The following is a 21,468-nucleotide window of genomic DNA, read 5'->3' as shown; positions in this document are numbered from 1 at the left end:
ACACTCCTACTATTTTAAATTTCAAAATCCTCTCCCTTCCACTCCCCCCTTCTTGTCTAAATCCATTTCATCTGCTACGATTTTTTCCATTCTTATTTGGTTTTATAACTCAGTCCATCTATGAATTCTGACGAAGCTGGTCGGATATTTCCTCATCTTTTGAGGATATCTTCCTAGCGGAAACAATATGTAAATTCATTCTGGACTCACAGTAATAAATCTCCTATATACTGCTCTGGCTACACATTAAGCACTCTAGTCCGTTTTTTTACCACTGATGAAATAAATAAATATATATATATATATATATATATATATATATATATATATATATATATATATATATATATATATATATTGTATTCCTGGCAGATTGATTCGATGTCGTCCCAGGAATGAATAAGGATCAATGAATGTTTCACACTGCCATATTTTATTGTCAATGAAATCAGTAAAGTCGCCTATTTTTCAATCCTCTCGCGCTGACTTAGTCCACAATGCATTGCAGTCTACATTGCACTGTAGAGAACCGACTGAGTATTTTATAAAATTATTTTTATGCATAATAGCTTGAATTAAAGTTTTGAAATGCAAAATTCAGCTATCATGGTTCAATTGTGCTCTAAACAGAGAACATTCATTTTGAACGCGCCCCTGTTATATCAAAGAACTTACTGTTGATCATTTATACCTTATCTTTCTGCATGTGCGGTAATAAAAACTTCTCAAATGCACTTGTAATGTCAGGCGTTATAACGCGTCAACTTTAGTCAAAATTGCTGTTTTTTCTTTCATCGGGATTTTGGATTATCGATTACTGATTATCGATTACTTATTATCGATTACTTATTATCGATTACTTATTATCGATTACTTATTATCGATTACTTATTATCTTTTACTTATTATCGATTACTGAATATCGATTACTTATTACCGATACTTATCATGCTACATTTCGATATAACACCTATCTATTGATATTTAGATGATTATATTTTACATATTTAGTCTCTCAACTTTCACCGTCATTTGATTCCTTAATATGTCTTGAGTAAGATGGTGGGCCAAAGAAAATGAACTCGGCAACCGGATTTGGTCCCCGAGTCGGAGGTTGCTGACCCCTGCTTAAGACTCTGCTCTTAGAAACACATTATTTCGATTTCCATATTTAATCCGATAGATATTTCATTTTGGAAGTGGAAATTACCAATTTCAAGTCGGATTATATTATATAAAACTAAAAGAGTCAAAAACTTTTGTAACAGAGCACGGACACGCATATGCGAGCAGTAGTTGTATGCAAATTACCGAGCCATGTGCAAGGTGACGTCACAGCGAGGAAGGAACGAAAAAAAGATAATAAAAAGAAAAAACGTGCGCAGACCGATGATCATGTTAGAAAAAGAGGGAAGCGATACATGGGCCGAAAGCGACAGGTTTGAACAGGAGACAATGCTGGAAAGTACATGGAATTAAATGTCTGTTGTTTCAACGGAAAAAAGTGAGTCTAGTTATTCCTTGTGTTGCTTTCTTTGCGACTGTCTGCATACACCGTGTGGGTCCTAAGTCTGAACATGTAACAACAACGTTACGCTTCATACACGTTTTTCGTAATTATTTTCATTGAATATAATATAAAAAAAAAAAGTTGTGACAGATAGAGTGTCATGAGTGCATGCGCACTGCAGTTAAAGTGGTGGGGAGTGCAGAGAAATTTAAAGATAGAGCTAATGACAGAGGAGCAACCGCAGCGCTGTCATTCTTGGTTTGTTACACACAAGCCAGATGGCATATCGTCTCAGAAATGAAAACAAAATCGTTGAGTGAAGAAATCCAGAAAACTGCCATAGAACCCCTCCTCCCCTTCCAGGAAGGAGAGGGAGAGGTGTTGAGTGAGTAAAATAAAGAGAGGCCCTGAGAGGAAGAGAGAAGCTGTGTTTCTAACCACTCTCCTCCTCCGAGAGAGAAAGAGAGAGAGAGAGAGAGGGAGGGAGAGAGAGGTGGGGGTGGAGGGAGAGGAAAAAGAGTTGGATTCGGAAAAAAGATTCTGAGAGACTTGAGCTGTGCCCGGCAAACCGAATAGTCCGGCCGGCCAAGCACTGATATTATGATGTTAACTAGACTGTGTTAACAGTATTTTTGACTTTTACTTGATCTGGTCAGGCATCGTAGTCAGTCGCCTTAGATTAGACAGTATCGGTTGTGAACTGGAGAAAATAATAAATAGTTTATTATTGTTTGCAAGAATGGGAATCTAAGAATAATGGAATCTTCCAGCGCAGCCAATAGGAATGGGCGGACGATGGTTCGGGGGGTATTAGTAACTATGTATAGGGAGAAGAGGGTTATGTTTAGTCTATGTATGCCATAAGCAGTAAAGAGCGGTGAAATACGAACAGCGTAGAAAAATTAAGAATAGTACACGGTGTATAGTGGTAGCGGTGGTAAGACGATAGAAAAATGGGACTTTCTTCCTCTGTAGATGTGGCGATCGTGATGATACTTCTCCTAGGATAAAATATAGGATTTAATTATAACGAATAAATGTGTATAAAACGACGCAGTAAAGATACATAAGACGGAGGTTGAATGTTTAGACATAATAAATGTGTATGTGGCATCTGTTATTGAAAACTTACGGAAATTTGGTGCAGAGGGGAATTTCTGCAATCAAAATTATATACAGGATAAATCAGAGCTCTGTTTATTTGTGGTGAGGATTCTTCAATTGCAGCAAGCCGCACTGACCAGCAGAGGGATCAAGAAACCCAGGGATAACACAAAAAGACGACTAGATCGAGAAACAAAGCGCCTCACCATGGGACATAACGTGTGACGACAACCATTAGGCCACCTAGTGACGGGACTCGTTCAAAACCCTTTTGTCATATTGATATACAGATCGTAATACAAACGCTTTTTAAAGGTTTAATATTGAAACAGGGTTATTTAAGACATTTTTCACATTCTATGGGTTTTTTTTTATATATTTTTCAGCTTTTTTAAAGAAGTTTTACCGTTCGTTTTTCTATGTTTTTTCCATCACATTCGCGTTTTCTTTTTTTGTTTTTGTTTTTCCGATTTTTACATTTAACATCGTTCGTTTGCCTTACGTTAGTTTTTTTTTGTGTGTGTTTTTCTCGATGTTTTTTTTTAAGTTTTAACAATTATTTTATATAAAATATTTAATGATTTACTATTTAAATAATATAATGATATTTAAAAATATTTACTTCGCTTATTCTTATGTTTTGATTAACATCCCCCTGCCCGAGCACACACACCTCTAAACATCCGGGCAACGCCGGGTACCCCCCGCTAGTCTCTAATATATAAAAGGCAAAATGGGCACGAGCGTTTGTGTATGTCCTCGAAAGGCTTTTTGCATTGAGGTTCTCATATCGGTTAGATTCCGTGAGAAGTTTTCTTATACTTCCAAGATCATAATATCTCGCATTCGCCAACAGACACGGTTTCTTTCATTTCTTTTTTTAATCGAGTTTTAAAAAATTTCCGCCGTCCCCTTCTCTCGGTTTTTTGCTTGTCTTTTTCATATAAATAAATCGAAAGTATTCGAACGCAAACCAACTCCCGGCCTTTGCGCCAGGTAGTGTCAGTTATGTAGTTTGTCCTTGATCAGTGTAGGGGGTACCCTTCATAGACAATTACTATTTATTTGGAAACTGTCAAAGTGTCCCCTTTTGGGGGGAGGGCTAGTTTTCCCCAACATTAAAAACGACCTTGTGTCTAATTTGCTTTGATGAAACAAATAAATAAAACGGCAAAAAACGGGAAGCTTAACTGGCGTCCGGCCAAATTTAAAAGCTACGTTCATTTCTGCTCGTGCGTGCCGACTCAGATGATTCTTAAGTTAATTACCTACTTGTTAAGCTCACTATCCAGTATGGCGTAATGGTTAGCGAGGAAGACTGATTACCCTATGTTCTCGAGTTTGATCCCACCCATCTCTCTCTCTATTTTCTTTTTTTATTTCGTATTTTGTGCCAATATCCTCCACCTGGGAAAATTTAATTACCAACTCATTTAATTCACTATCCTTTTTTTTCACGTTCTTTTTCTCCTTCGTGGTACTGGTTCAAACCTGCATGCCTACAATACCACTTTTTTTTTGGGGGGGGGGCTCAACACACACCTTCAAACACCCGGGCAACACCGGTAGCCCCTGCTGGTAAATAATAATTATAGTTTTTGTAATTTGATAAAGTGCATAATTTTATAATCAGTTTGATTAAAACATTAATCACTGAACCGGAAATTATTAAATTTCACTTTTAAAGTATATTTAAAAACAAAATTTTAATATTTTTATAAATAAAAAAAACGACTTTCTTTAAAAAAAAAAAAAAAAGAGGGAAATAATACTACTAATAATACCAGACAGTGCCGGGTCAGGGCAGCTAGTATGTTGTAAGCATAGATGTGTTTAGATAAAAAAATATTTGTCAATTGTCTTCCCCCCTCTATTTCTCGAGCACTCTCTGTCACTATAACTTTCTTTAATGTACGTAATTCTCTCTCTCACGCACAAAATCCCATCTCTTGATAAAATACTCTCTCTCTCTCTCTCTCTCTCTCTCTCTCTCTCTCTCTCTCTCTCTCTCTCTCTCTCTCACTCACTCACTCACTCTCTCTCCTCTCCAACGCACATACTATTCCCTCTATTTCTATCGTTGTCGGTATTATTGCATATCTAAAAAAAAAAAAATAATAATAACAAAACTCAAATCAACGCTGACACCAAATAAAACCTAACGAGCGATGATAATAACAATTATAATCTTCTTTTCCGACGATATCAACTCTTGACAGATACGAGATCACGCGAACACTTCGAAAACTCACGTGAACACGTTTGAAAGGCGAAAAGATGGCGGCTGTGGTCTTGACGGCTTTCATATTTTTTTCTCTCCGATTTCCTTTATATATCATAATAAAAAAAATAATTTTATCTTTTCCGTTTTCTACTTAAGCGATCGATATTATTTTAATCTTCAGTCTTCATATTATCTTCTGAGGTAAAAAAAAAGATATCTATTTCTTTTTTTATAAAAAAAGACATTTTTATCTTAGCATCTAATTTGTATTTTTATCAATTTTAAAAATATTTCTTTACTTATAGTTTTAGTCATTCGATGTGCCCTTGCGACTATTTGGAAAGTTCCGTCCGTCTATCTGCCTTTCAATCAGTCCGTCACAGTTCACTTTTGACAGCATTTTTTGTCCGTCACGATTAAGTTTTCAACAGCATTGTGTATCGCTAAACGCGCAAGTTGAATGAACCAACCTTAGGGATCGCATGTTTGATATTAATATTTATAAATTATTTCTATTAAGTATTTAAAGTGGGCAAGTTAGCTAGTGATTATATTAGCTAGTACACAGTAATTAATAAAACAAACATGATAAAACATGTAAGTTACCAACGTTTCATTTCCAAAATGTACGAGGGGCGTAATGCCTCCTATTTTTTTTATTCCGCTCGAATGGATAAGATAGGATTGCAAATTGAGCTAATTTTCTCTTTCTGTTGCAGATACTTGTGCTGTAAGATTCTAAGAAAGCAATCTCTTATATGGATGCGCATCAGAAGTAGAGATTGGTCATTAAAATCCTGCCAAAGGCGCATTGAGAATCGTTGTCACTATCTAAAAAAAAATTGAAGCACAAAAGGTCGCTCTTTTCAATGATACCACTTCTGTTTTCGAAGCTCTTCAACGCATCAGAAGTAGAGATTAGTCATTAAAATCCTGTCAAAAGCGCATTGAGAATCGTTGTCACTATCTAAAAAAAAAAAATTGAAGCACAAAAGGTCGCCCTTTTCAATGATACCACTTCTGTTTTCGAAGCTCTTCAACTTCTTGGAGTTAAAAACGCTGGAAGTTTTATTTATAACAACGCGCGCTCTGGACGCCCATGCACAGCCATCGTTTATTGCTGGCAAATGTGTATTGAGAATGCTGGTGCCTATATAAAAAAAATAAATTCTGGAGCACAAAGGGTCGCACGTTTTAATGGTATCACTCCCGTCTACGTACCTCTTCAACTTTTGTATTAAAAAGTAGTAAGCTTTAGATATGGAATGACCCTCGAATGACAAAGCACAACCCGGACGCCTATGCACAGCCATCGTTCATCGCTGGCAAAAGTGCATTGAGAATTATGGCGACCATGGAGAAAAATAAATTCTGGAACACAAAAGGTTGCTCGTTTTCATGGCACCACTCCTATCTTTGTAGCGCTTCAACTTTTTAAGCTAAAAAAAAGAGGCTTTACTTTTTAAATGAGCCTCGTATTTATCTTATGTTAGATATTAAAGTGGGCGAGTTGGCTAGTGATTATATTAGCTTGTGCACAGCAATAAATAAGGCAATATTGAACAGAACAAGCAAGTAGTAAGCATTTAATATCCCAAATGTATTTGTTTTGTGTTAGATTTTCAAGTAGGCAATTTAACTAGTGAATATATATATATATATATATATATATATATATATATATATATATATATATATACATGATTAGGTTTTTTTTTTAAAGAATTCCAGCAGAGTGCTCAATTAAAAGGAAAATCCAAATTTTAAGAGCGTAGTTATATTTTGTGTACAGAAAGTTGTTAGTTGAGACAGATCATTGGTACCGTCGGTTTCAAGCCCGATAATAAGGCCCGTTTAAGGTATCCTTATCAAGCTCTCTTCAGCCAATATTCGTATCTGACGTGACGAATATTGGCTGAAGAGAGCTTGATAAGGATACCTTAAACGGGCCTTATTATCGGGCTTGAAACCGACGATACCAATGATCTGTCTCAACTAAAAACTTTCTGTACACAATATATATATATATATATATATATATATATATATATATATATAAAGCTGAACGTCTGTGTGTGTGTCTGATCACGAATAGCCTCCTATATGGTTGACTATTATAGAAAACTGATCACATATAATGATAGAAGATGTATCGAGACACAGGAATGGATATGTTTGATCTGGTATAATGATGATTCATTAAAATTGTGGGGTCTGCGTACGCGCCTGGTCCACAAAGTATGGAAATAAAAAATTTAAAAATTAAAAAAAACGTTTATAAGTGTTTTTTATATAGATGTACATAAGAATACTTTGATAAGTATGTTTTAACTTAAATGGGGATGGTATAATAAAAGTGTGGGGTCTGCGTTCGCGCCTGGCCTCCATAGGATGGAAATAGGCACAAACTTTTATAAAGACTTTTCATATCTATCTGCATAAGTATACTTTGATAATTATGTTTCAGTTTAAAGAAATATGGTTTGATAAAATTATGGGGTGTCGTTCGCGCCTGACTTCCATAGAATGGAAATATGTCACAAAGTTTAACAAGGTTTTGTAATATTGATCCACGGAATATTGTGATAAGTCCATTTTCTCTAGGCTGTTTTTGACCCCAGTCAACGACAGATACTTTTGCTAGTATATATATATATATATATATATATATATATATATATATATATATATATATATATGAGAGAGAGAGAGGGAGATAGATAGATAGATAGATAAGTGAAATTGTCTAGTTTTGTGTGTATCTGTTTGTGTATATTTCCCTACCAAACTACTCTGTCAACTTTCATTCTACAGACTCGAGATTTGACATGGATCAAACTTTTTGATTTGAGCTCAAAACAATAAATGTTTAAGGGTCAAATTTGGGGTCAAAGTTAAAAACAATTTGACCTCTGCGATCTACCAGATTACTCAGCCAATTTTTGGTCTAAGCATTCGAAATTTTACATAAAGTGATATATATATATATATATATATATATATGTATATATATATATATATATATATATATATATTATGTAAATAATATAACTGTAAGCTCAAATCTGGGGTTGTTGCTAGGGCAATATTTTTAATCGATTTTTGGCCGAAAATTTGGCTGCTAAGGAGTCAAAGTTGAGAGAGTTGATCTTTGCAGACTCTACAAAACTCCTACGCCAATTTTCGGCTATACACTTGAAATTTTAGATGTAGGTTACCTGGACATTAGTCAAACTTTTTAATATATATATATATACATGCACATACAGTTGTGAGCAGTACATAGGGCCCAAGCAAAGCTGGGCTAAGCTGCTATTATCTATATATATAAAGTGAAATTGTCTGTGTGTGTGTCTGTCTGGGTACATTTTCTGCTAAATTACTCTGTCAATATTCAATCTACAAACTCGAGATTTGGCATAATGGGGTATTAAGATTTGGTAAAATCTTTTTAATCGGTTTCGGCATGAGGTTTGGCTGTCAAGGGGCCAAAGTTCAACGATTAGATCTTTGAAAACTTTACCAAACTCCTCCGCCCATTTGAGTCAAAACACTTGAAATTTTTGATGGGCAAGGATCAAACATTTTAATATGATTTGAGTCCAAAACAATAAATTTTAAGGCGTAAAAATTGAGGTCAAAGTTTTTCTTTTTTACATAGAGGACTAGATTTGTTTATGGCGCGTGCGCGCGTAAAAAGATGGCCGCAAAAGAATACAATGTAAAATACAACTTTTTATATCTCGATAACTACTTGTTTCTGCAAAATTTCAATGCGATTTTCGTATTCAGCATAGTCGAAACCCCTTAAAAGTTGTCATTTAATAGAAAATTGTGCAGGTGGACCTAATCTTAAAAAATACCGTTTTTTAAAAACGATGATACGGTTATTAGCGTCTCCAACTTTGGAGATATAGAAAAATATTTTTCTTTAGAAGATAGCCAATTTTCCTAGAGACGCTAATAATCGTATTATAGTAAAAAAAACATAAAAACAACGTTTAAAAGCGATGAAAATAACATGTAAAGTCATCTATGATCTCGCGACGTTACGGTTAACGCATTCGACCATAGTACATATGGCCTGAGGTTCGAATCCTAGAAAAGTGGAGCTACTCTGACGAGCAGTAGAACCGCGGAACACATGTTCGTAGATTACTGTTTTATAAATATTTTTAGATAAATTTTGTAATATTAATATGCTACACAACCAAACCTGTTTTCTCTGTCTTAATGAAGAATTAAACTGTTAAATCGATTTATTGCAGATTAGTAAAATATCAATATTTCACTAAATATACGTCACAAAAAAATGAAAATTGTACCATCAAAGGACCGCATTAAGGTTATTTATTTCCCAAAATTTTATTCAAATTCATGCGATATTCACGAAGTTATGTCATTTTATTTATTATCAAGGAAATTATACTGTCCATCGCTTTATTGCAGATCTCTTAAAATGCCAAAAACATCAGGCGATTAAAGGTTATTGAAAAACAAAGGATATTTGCTCGACTCGCAGAAGGATTGTCCATCAAATATTTAGCCACGGAGTTGGAAAGGAATCCAAGAACTTTGGTTTCATTCTTGAACAACTCGAACACCAAATCCAGAAAAATAAGGGCATCAGGAGAAACCTTTCAGATCGTGATATTTGGAAAATTCGTAGGAGAGTTAACCGAAACACAAACAGTACCAATCTTTCCGTTTTTGCAAAAGCTGGAATCGCTCCAACATCCAGGCAGGCCGTATACAATGTGTTGAATGAGACTGCAAGGAACATCAAAACTATTCCAAGATCTCCATTAAGCAAACAACATTGGACACAGAATTACATGAAAATCGATTTCCAACAGGTCTTATTTAGGGATGAGGCCCGTGACGGTCCGGATAAATGGACAAAAGATTGAAACCCGAACGTAACTCCCACCCGTTACAGAGTTCATCGCCAACAAGGAGGTGGAGGCATCATGTTTTCTGGCAGGAATCATTATGGATAAGTTGGTTGGACCATGCCGAGTGCCAGAGATTTTAAAGCTTACCAGCAATGCGTACACGGCCTTTTGGGATAATCATTTGTCGACATGACTAGATGACCTACTATTGTTACGTCGCTTTCAGATGATTTTTATACATGACAATGTACCATCCCATTTAGCTTGGGGCGACTACAGTCTTCCGTGAATCTATGTGATTCGTTGGGGAAACTCTCATGACCTGACCACCGGGTTCTCCAGACCTCCAGACTCCATTGAATATCCCTGGCCAATATTAAAAAGAGGCGTTTATGAGGGAGGAGAGCAATTTATTTCAAAGGATGCCTTGTAGAGGAACATAGTTGATATTGCTAGAGCCATAACTCCTTTTAAGATCAACTAATTGACTTCCTGTGGGAACAAAAGGTTGTTTTAAGTTATTTTAAAAAATGGTGGATATGTCGATAAATACTTAATTTATTTGAGGGTTAGCACCTAGGATGGGATTTTTCTCATTATTCTTTGACAGAAAAATATAAAAAAAATAAAGTTTGCGGAATAAGACATTGTATTTTTGCCCTAAAACAACATTTTAAGACACCTGTAATAAAGCGATGGATAGTGGCAATTTCACGATAAAGAATAAAATGTCATAACTTCGTGAATGTCGCATGGATTTGAATAAAATTTTTGGAAATAACTACCCTTAAAGCAGTGATATACTTTTCATTTTGTTATGACGTACATTTAATGAAATATTGATATCTTACTAATCTGCAATTTAGTTATTATTGCGTTCCCGGATAAAGATTAACTACTTAATGAAAGGGATGAAATAAGTATTAACTGTAGGCACTTCAAACCGTTCGATCTGTATCAATATGGCAATAACGGTAACATTCCAAAAGCAAACTATAATCTACTTTCCTGTATAACATAAAGATTAAAATATCTCCGACCAAGTATACATCTAATGTTGGTATTTATTTCTCTTACACCGCGAGAAATGTGACACAAGGGTCGGAAAGGGGGATTGAAAATGTTAGATAATGCAGATATGTTAGTCGACGATTATTATAATTATTGTAAAATTTGTAAAAATAGAATGCTATCATAGCAAAATGAATATCTCCAGAAATAATTATTTATGTCAAAATGTTTTAATGGAAAAGAATATTAGAACACAAACAATAATTAATATAAAGAATGTAGAATGTAAAAAATAATTAAAAATAGATTGACCTTTAGTGAAGAGATGATTTGGCAGTTAGAGATTTAAAGTGAGAGGGACAGACGTTAAGAAGGGGAGTGAGAGAAAGCGGCAGGAGTCGGGGTGATAGCTCCCAGTAGAAGAGATCAAAATGCGTTAGTCTATGATCAGTAGCAGAAAACAAAATGACGAGGACAGACAACGAAGAATAAATCCTCCCTCATGCCTACATGCCCAAACCAGTCGACGATTGATAAACCGCATTAAACATGACCAACAGCACCAGACCAGTGACGGTGACACGGAATCTGTATTCCATACAGGTAAGATGAAAAACCGTTCCTGATTCAATGCATCTTTTGGCAACAATTACCAAATATTTAATGTATTAGCCGACTCACGCACCACCATTCATATTCTATCTGAAGCAGATTTTAAGTATTTAAAACCAACACCTCGTCTCTGCCCCACAACAACTGTAATATCTAAATTTGGTGGCAAGGAAACTATTCCAATTCTCTGTCAATTTAGCACTCTTCTAGAGTTTATGGTTATCTATTGCCAAGCTGACGTACATGTAATAAAGAGTCCAGAAAAACCTATCATCAGCTGGGAAGCATAAAAAGGGGAGTGAGAGAAAGCGGCTCGAGTCGGAGGTGATGGCTCCCAGTAGAAAGGGATCAAAATGCGTTAGTCTATGACCAGCAGCAGCTTTCCATGTCATTTTCTTGGGAAGATTACCATTGAAGCTTTCGGTACAACGAGATCAAGGATGAAAAAACCAAGTACGTCCAAGGATGGAGTACTGCTGCCACATCTGGGCAGGAGCTGCTAAAAACAGCCTTGACAGAGTACAAAATAGATTTCGTGGCTTAGTGGGGGATACCCTTTTCTCTTCCCTGCAACCTCTCTCCCACAGAAGAGACGTTGCGTGCCAGTCTTTGATTTATCGTTATTTCCATGACAGGTGCTCGTCTGAGCTCCAATCTCTGCCCCCCTCGCCAATCTTTCACGAAAAACACCCGTCTAGCTGAAACCAGTGTCATTAATTTCCCCACTCTTTATCTGCGCCTAAATCAAAACGTAGATTTCATGAACAAAGCTTCTTTCTTAGAAGTGCCCGCCTGTGGAACTCTCTTCCACTTGCCTGTTTCCCACCTGACTACAACTTGGAGGTCTTCAAGTCCAACATAAACAAATTCCTGATAAACTGTCCCCCTTAAGTAAGACACGTTATCAAATCTCCATTACTAACGATTACTACGATATTATCCCATTGATTACTGTACACCCAATAACCCTTATCCCCGAGTGGCTTCCGGGCTTTGATTAGTGGTGGCTACCATGTAAAAAAAAAGAATGAACCAGATGTGTTCCTGATTTGGTCCGATGTTACAACCCCATAACAGTGTTATTCGTCCTTTGTGTTATAAAGGTATTTGTATGTATTCTTATCCCGTAATAAACTGTAATTAAATACACACACACACACACACACACACACACACACAACAAACTAGATAAGACGATCACAACGCTAGACGGTCATAAACGAACACAGGTATATACACACATCATATAGATGACTGTGACACGTATATACAAACGTATATACACTCATTACATCTATATGGACCCTCACAACGCAACAGATTGAAAGGTCAGTTCTTCAGACGAGAATTGTGACCCTGAAAAGATGCCTAGGCAGCTCTGTCGGCATTCCCCGGTACGGAAGCCTCGGGCGATTGGCAATAAACCTTCTCAATAGAAAAAAAGAGAAGGCAAGACCTGGGAGACTGCACAGAACTAAACTCACGCCGCCAAATCAACAGGAACCGGATCATTACAGGAATAGTCTAATCTCTGTTAGTTTTTGAAAGTACTGTGAATAAATACCTTTCATTTTAACTGAAAAGATGAGTTTAGATTTTTTCCTTTTTTTTGCGACTGTCTCTGCATGCAACGTGTGGACTCGTGTTAACATAGATTTTACTATTATTTAATAGGTTTTGGAAACCATCATTTGTTCTTCTTAGTATAATATTAATATGTTTAATAAATACACATATCTTTGAGTAGACAATTTTAAGCACGGGGTTTTAATTCCTTTGGCCTGATCATAATCTTATTGGTCTATTATTTTCTAATAATTCTGTTCTTGTTAATTTGCATAATTTGACTGTTCCAATGGGTTTTGCTGTTATACTATTTGAATTTAGGTACTATATTGGTTTTACCAAATTTGTCAATTTATTTAATGTGTAAGTACATGTTTAATACGTTTTCAGTGTGTTTAATACGATAATAAATAAGTCAGAAGGTTTCGATTTCGTATGTATATAATCGGAAGTGGTCATATTTAAATCCAAGTGAGCGTTCGGTTTTGAGGCTGATACCGTTAATCTAGAATGTAAGAATGCGTATAGTTTAATTAATCAAAATCCAGTGAATGCGTAAAGGGAGACATCATTATTTGTGTAGATGAAAAGTAGTAAGAGTGTGCGATGTGTATGAATTCAGTAGCCAGTTAATGATGGCGTAGACACAGGAAAGTAGTAAAAAGTATAAATTCACGTGGTGAATAATGGGGTTGTAAGAGGACTTATCGACTAGGGGATGTAATTGGAACTACTTCCTCTGCAGGTTACGACGACGACGACGATGATGATGATCTTAGGAATAAATGTAATGTTTTAATATTACGAATTAATGTGTATAAATATCGCTTTATAGTTTAATAACATAATGGCTAATAGTGTAAACATAATAAATTTGTATGTGCCATCTGTTGTTGTTAACCTACAGTATTTTGGTCTAGAGGGAAAAGCTGCGCCTCTTTTATTATATATAGGGATTATTATTTTAGTACAGAAGGGAAAAACTTCGAATATGTACATTTCAGATGTGTTTTTACGGTAAAATAACAACTCTATAGTTAAATATTTAGTGATTTAAAAAGAATCGGTGATTGTATCGGAATGGGGAAAATATTAAATAATCTCATCACTATTTGAATGATTAGTTTCGTTTATTTGCTTTATGGCTTTTTTCGGTCGATTCAATACTAAATCTTGTAAAAGGTTTTATGCTTCCAGTTCTTTATATCACCAAATATTTATTCATGGTGTTTTTTTGTTTTTTTTCTTTTTGTTTTTTGTTTTGTTTTGTTTTTGTTTTTTGTTTTTGTTTTTTGCAGAACACGATTAAGTTTATATTATTTAATTATTAGAACTCTTTTGAGATGAGTATTTTGTATATCTTATTTATTTGCGAAGTATTATTCTCATTGTTTATATATATATATATATATATATATATACATATATATATATATATATATATATATATATACGCGTGTCCGTAAATTACTGTTTTTAAAAAATAATAAATAGTTCTCCGGGGTGGAGACATTAACCTTAATATCGTTTAAAAAATCAACAAAAACTAAGCAGTAAATTGACCTTAATATCGTTTAAAAAATCAACAAAAACTAAGCAGAAAATTGACCTTAATATCGTTTAAAAAATCAACAAAAACTAAGTAGTAAATTGACCTTAATATCGTTTAAAAAATCAACAAAAACTAAGCAGTAAATTGACCTTAATATCGTTTAAAAAATCAACAAAAACTAAGCAGTAAATTGACCTTAATATCGTTTAAAAAATCAACAAAAACTAAGCAGTAAATTGACCTTAATATCGTTTAAAAAATCAACAAAAACTAAGCAGTAAATTGACCTTAATATCGTTTAAAAAATCAACAAAAACTAAGTAGTAAATTGACCTTATTATCGTTTAAAAAATCAACAGAACTAAGCAGTAAATTGACCTTAATATCGTTTAAAAAATCAACAAAAACTAAGCAGTAAATTGACCTTAATATCGTTTAATAAATCAACAAAAACTAAGCAGTAAATTGACCTTAATATCGTTTAAAAATCAACAAAAACTAAGCAGTAAATTGACCTTAATATCGTTTAAAAAATCAACAAAAACTAAGTAGTAAATTGACCTAAATATCGTTTAAAAAATCAACAAAAACTAAGCAGTAAATTGACCTTAATATCGTTTAAAAAATCAACAAAAACTAAGCAGTAAATTGACCTTAATATCCTTTAAAAAATCAACAAAAACTAAGTAGTAAATTGACCTTAATATCGTTTAAAAAATCAACAAAAACTAAGCAGTAAATTTACCTTAATATCGTTTAATAAATCAACAAAAACTAAGCAGTAAATTGACCTTAATATCGTTTAAAAATCAACAAAAACTAAGTAGTAAATTGACCTTAATATCGTTTAAAAAATCAACAAAAACTAAGTAGAAAATTGACCTTATTATCGTTTAAAAAATCAAAAAAAACTAAGCAGTAAATTGACTTTAATATCGTTTAAAAATCAACAAAAACTAAGCAGTAAATTGACCTTAATATCGTTTAAAAAATCAACAAAAACTAAGTAGTAAATTGACCTGAATATCGTTTAAAAAATCAACAAAAACTAAGCAGTAAATTGACCTTAATATCGTTTAAAAAATCAACAAAAACTAAGCAGTAAATTGACCTTAATATCGTTTAAAAAATCAACAAAAACTAAGTAGTAAATTGACCTTAATATCGTTTAAAAAATCAACAAAAAAACTAAGCAGTAAATTGACTTTAATATCGTTTAAAAATCAACAAAAACTAAGCAGTAAATTGACCTTAATATCGTTTAAACAATCAACAAAAACTAAATAGTAAATTGACCTTAATATCGTTTAAAAAATCAACAAAAACTAAGTAGTAAATTGACCTTAATATCGTTTAAAAAATCAACAAAAACTAAGCAGTAAATTGACCTTAATATCGTTTAAAAAATCAACAAAAACTAAGCAGTAAATTGACCTTAATATCGTTTAAAAAATCAACAAAAACTAATCAGTAAATTGACTTTAATATCGTTTAAAAAATCACCAAAAACTAAGCAGTAAATTGACCTTAATATCGTTTAAAAAATCAACAAAAACTAAGCAGTAAATTGACCTTAATATCGTTTAAAAAATCAACAAAAACTAAGAAGTAAATTGACCTTAATATCGTTTAAAAAATCAACAAAAACTAAGCAGTAAATTGACCTTAATATCGTTTAATAAATCAACAAAAACTAAGCAGTAAATTGACCTTAATATCGTTTAAAAATCAACAAAAACTAAGTAGAAAATTGACCTTAATATCGTTTAAAAAATCAACAAAAACTAAGTAGAAAATTGACCTTAATATCGTTTAAAAAATCAAAAAAAACTAAGCAGTAAATTGACTTTAATATCGTTTAAAAATCAACAAAAACTAAGCAGTAAATTGACCTTAATATCGTTTAAAAAATCAACAAAAACTAAGTAGTAAATTGACCTGAATATCGTTTAAAAAATCAACAAAAACTAAGCAGTAAATTGACCTTAATATCGTTTAAAAAATCAACAAAAACTAAGCAGTAAATTGACCTTAATATCGTTAAAAAAATCAACAAAAACTAAGTAGTAAATTGACCTTAATATCGTTTAAAAAATCAAAACAAAACTAAGCAGTAAATTGACTTTAATATCGTTTAAAAATCAACAAAAACTAAGCAGTAAATTGACCTTAATATCGTTTAAAAAATCAAAAAAAACTAAATAGTAAATTGACCTTAATATCGTTTAAAAAATCAACAAAAACTAAGCAGTAAATTGACCTTAATATCGTTTAAAAAATCAACAAAAACTAAGCAGTAAATTGACCTTAATATCGTTTAAAAAATCAACAAAAACTAAGTAGTAAATTGACCTTAATATCGTTTAAAAAATCAACAAAAACTAATCAGTAAATTGACTTTAATATCGTTTAAAAAATCACCAAAAACTAAGCAGTAAATTGACCTTAATATCGTTTAAAAAATCAACAAAAACTAAGCAGAAAATTGACCTTAATATCGTTTAAAAAATCAACAAAAACTAAGTAGTAAATTGACCTTAATATCGTTTAAAAAATCAACAAAAACTAAGCAGTAAATTGACCTTAATATCGTTTAAAAAATCAACAAAAACTAAGCAGTAAATTGACCTTAATATCGGTTAAAAAATCAACAAAAACTAAGCAGTAAATTGACCTTAATATCGTTTAAAAAATCAACAAAAACTAAGCAGTAAATTGACCTTAATATCGTTTAAAATATCAACAAAAACTAAGTAGTAAATTGACCTAAATATCGTTTAAAAAATCAACAGAACTAAGCAGTAAATTGACCTTAATATCGTTTAAAAAATCAACAAAAACTAAGCAGTAAATTGACCTTAATATCGTTTAATAAATCAACAAAAACTAAGCAGTAAATTGACCTTAATATCGTTTAAAAATCAACAAAAACTAAGCAGTAAATTGACCTTAATATCGTTTAAAAAATCAACAAAAACTAAGTAGTAAATTGACCTAAATATCGTTTAAAAAATCAACAAAAACTAAGCAGTAAATTGACCTTAATATCGTTTAAAAAATCAACAAAAACTAAGCAGTAAATTGACCTTAATATCCTTTAAAAAATCAACAAAAACTAAGCAGTAAATTGACCTTAATAACGTTTAAAAAATCAACAAAAACTAAGCAGTAAATTGACCTAAATATCGTTTAAAAAATCAACAAAAACTAAGCAGTAAATTGACCTTAATATCGTTTAAAAATCAACAAAAACTAAGCAGTAAATTGACCTTAATATCGTTTAATACATCAACAAAAACTAAGCAGTAAATTGACCTTAATATCGTTTAAAAAATCAACAAAAACTAAGTAGTAAATTGACCTTAATATCGTTTAAAAAATCAACAAAAACTAAGCAGTAAATTGACCTTAATATCGATTAAAAAATCAACAAAAACTAAGCAGTAAATTGACCTTAATATCGTTTAAAAATCAACAAAAACTAAGCAGTAAATTGACCTTAATATCGTTTTAAAAATCAACAAAAACTAAGTAGTAAATTGACCTTAATATCGTTTAAAAAATCAACAAAAACTAAGCAGTAAATTTACCTTAATATCGTTTAATAAATCAACAAAAACTAAGCAGTAAATTGACCTTAATATCGTTTAAAAAATCAACAAAAACTAAGTAGTAAATTGACCTAAATATCGTTTAAAAAATCAACAAAAAAACTAAGCAGTAAATTGACTTTAATATCGTTTAAAAATCAACAAAAACTAAGCAGTAAATTGACCTTAATATCGTTTAAAAAATCAAAAAAAACTAAATAGTAAATTGACCTTAATATCGTTTAAAAAATCAACAAAAACTAAGTAGTAAATTGCCCTTAATATCGTTTAAAAAATCAACAAAAACTAAGCAGTAAATTGACCTTAATATCGTTTAAAAAATCAACAAAAACTAAGCAGTAAATTGACCTTAATATCGTTTAAAAAATCAACAAAAACTAATCAGTAAATTGACTTTAATATCGTTTAAAAAATCACCAAAAACTAAGCAGTAAATTGACCTTAATATCGTTTAAAAAATCAACAAAAACTAAGCAGTAAATTGACCTTAATATCGTTTAAAAAATCAACAAAAACTAAGAAGTAAATTGACCTTAATATCGTTTAAAAAATCAACAAAAACTAAGCAGTAAATTGACCTTAATATCGTTTAATAAATCAACAAAAACTAAGCAGTAAATTGACCTTAATATCGTTTAAAAATCAACAAAAACTAAGTAGAAAATTGACCTTAATATCGTTTAAAAAATCAACAAAAACTAAGTAGAAAATTGACCTTAATATCGTTTTAAAAATCAAAAAAAACTAAGCAGTAAATTGACTTTAATATCGTTTAAAAATCAACAAAAACTAAGCAGTAAATTGACCTTAATATCGTTTAAAAAATCAACAAAAACTAAGTAGTAAATTGACCTGAATATCGTTTAAAAAATCAACAAAAACTAAGCAGTAAATTGACCTTAATATCGTTTAAAAAATCAACAAAAACTAAGCAGTAAATTGACCTTAATATCGTTAAAAAAATCAACAAAAACTAAGTAGTAAATTGACCTTAATATCGTTTAAAAAATCAAAACAAAACTAAGCAGTAAATTGACTTTAATATCGTTTAAAAATCAACAAAAACTAAGCAGTAAATTGACCTTAATATCGTTTAAAAAATCAAAAAAAACTAAATAGTAAATTGACCTTAATATCGTTTAAAAAATCAACAAAAACTAAGCAGTAAATTGACCTTAATATCGTTTAAAAAATCAACAAAAACTAAGCAGTAAATTGACCTTAATATCGTTTAAAAAATCAACAAAAACTAAGTAGTAAATTGACCTTAATATCGTTTAAAAAATCAACAAAAACTAATCAGTAAATTGACTTTAATATCGTTTAAAAAATCACCAAAAACTAAGCAGTAAATTGACCTTAATATCGTTTAAAAAATCAACAAAAACTAAGCAGAAAATTGACCTTAATATCGTTTAAAAAATCAACAAAAACTAAGTAGAAAATTGACCTTAATATCGTTTAAAAAATCAACAAAAACTAAGCAGTAAATTGACCTTAATATCGTTTAAAAAATCAACAAAACTAAGCAGTAAATTGACATAAATATCGTTTGAAAAATCAACAAAAACTAAGCAGTAAATTGACCTTAATATCGTTTAAAAAATCAACAAAAACTAAGTAGTAAATTGACCTTATTATCGTTTAAAAAATCAACAAAAACTAAGCAGTAAATTGACCTTAATATCGTTTAAAAAATCAACAAAAACTAAGCAGTAAATTGACCTTAATATCGTTTAAAAAATCAACAAAAACTAAGCAGTAAATTGACCTTAATATCGTTTAAAAAATCAAAAAAAACTAAGGAGTAAATTGACCTTAATATCGTTTAAAAAATCAACAAAAACTAAGCAGTAAATTGACCTTAATATCGTTTAAAAAATCAACAAAAACTAAGCAGTAAATTGACCTTAATATCGTTTAATAAATCAACAAAAACTAAGCAGTAAATTGACCTTAATATCGTTTAAAAATCAACAAAAACTAAGCAGTAAATTGACCTTAATATCGTTTAAAAAATCAACAAAAACTAAGTAGTAAATTGACCTAAATATCGTTTAAAAAATCAACAAAAACTAAGCAGTAAATTGACCTTAATATCGTTTAAAAAATCAACAAAAACTAAGCAGTAAATTGACCTTAATATCCTTTAAAAAATCAACAAAAACTAAGCAGTAAATTGACCTTAATATCGTTTAAAAAATCAACAAAAACTAAGCAGTAAATTGACCTAAATATCGTTTAAAAAATCAACAAAAACTAAGCAGTAAATTGACCTTAATATCGTTTAAAAATCAACAAAAACTAAGCAGTAAATTGACCTTAATATCGTTTAATACATCAACAAAAACTAAGCAGTAAATTGACCTTAATATCGTTTAAAAAATCAACAAAAACTAAGTAGTAAATTGACCTTAATATCGTTTAAAAAATCAACAAAAACTAAGCAGTAAATTGACCTTAATATCGATTAAAAAATCAACAAAAACTAAGCAGTAAATTGACCTTAATATCGTTTAAAAATCAACAAAAACTAAGCAGTAAATTGACCTTAATATCGTTTAAAAAATCAACAAAAACTAAGTAGTAAATTGACCTTAATATCGTTTAAAAAATCAACAAAAACTAAGCAGTAAATTTACCTTAATATCGTTTAATAAATCAACAAAAACTAAGCAGTAAATTGACCTTAATATCGTTTAAAAATCAACAAAAACTAAGTAGTAAATTGACCTTAATATCGTTTAAAAAATCAACAAAAACTAAGTAGAAAATTGACCTTAATATCGTTTTAAAAATCAAAAAAAACTAAGCAGTAAATTGACTTTAATATCGTTTAAAAATCAACAAAAACTAAGCAGTAAATTGACCTTAATATCGTTTAAAAAATCAACAAAAACTAAGTAGTAAATTGACCTGAATATCGTTTAAAAAATCAACAAAAACTAAGCAGTAAATTGACCTTAATATCGTTTAAAAAATCAACAAAAACTAAGCAGTAAATTGACCTTAATATCGTTTAAAAAATCAACAAAAACTAAGTAGTAAATTGACCTTAATATCGTTTAAAAAATCAACAAAAAAACTAAGCAGTAAATTGACTTTAATATCGTTTAAAAATCAACAAAAACTAAGCAGTAAATTGACCTTAATATCGTTTAAAAAATCAAAAAAAACTAAATAGTAAATTGACCTTAATATCGTTTAAAAAATCAACAAAAACTAAGTAGTAAATTGCCCTTAATATCGTTTAAAAAATCAACAAAAACTAAGCAGTAAATTGACCTTAATATCGTTTAAAAAATCAACAAAAACTAAGCAGTAAATTGACCTTAATATCGTTTAAAAAATCAACAAAAACTAATCAGTAAATTGACTTTAAT

This window comes from Euprymna scolopes, chromosome 22 (assembly GCF_053919585.1).
Source record: "Euprymna scolopes isolate OS-2025 chromosome 22, ASM5391958v1, whole genome shotgun sequence".
Classification (NCBI taxonomy): Eukaryota; Metazoa; Mollusca; class Cephalopoda; order Sepiida; family Sepiolidae; genus Euprymna; species Euprymna scolopes.
This window is presented reverse-complemented; position numbering follows the sequence as displayed.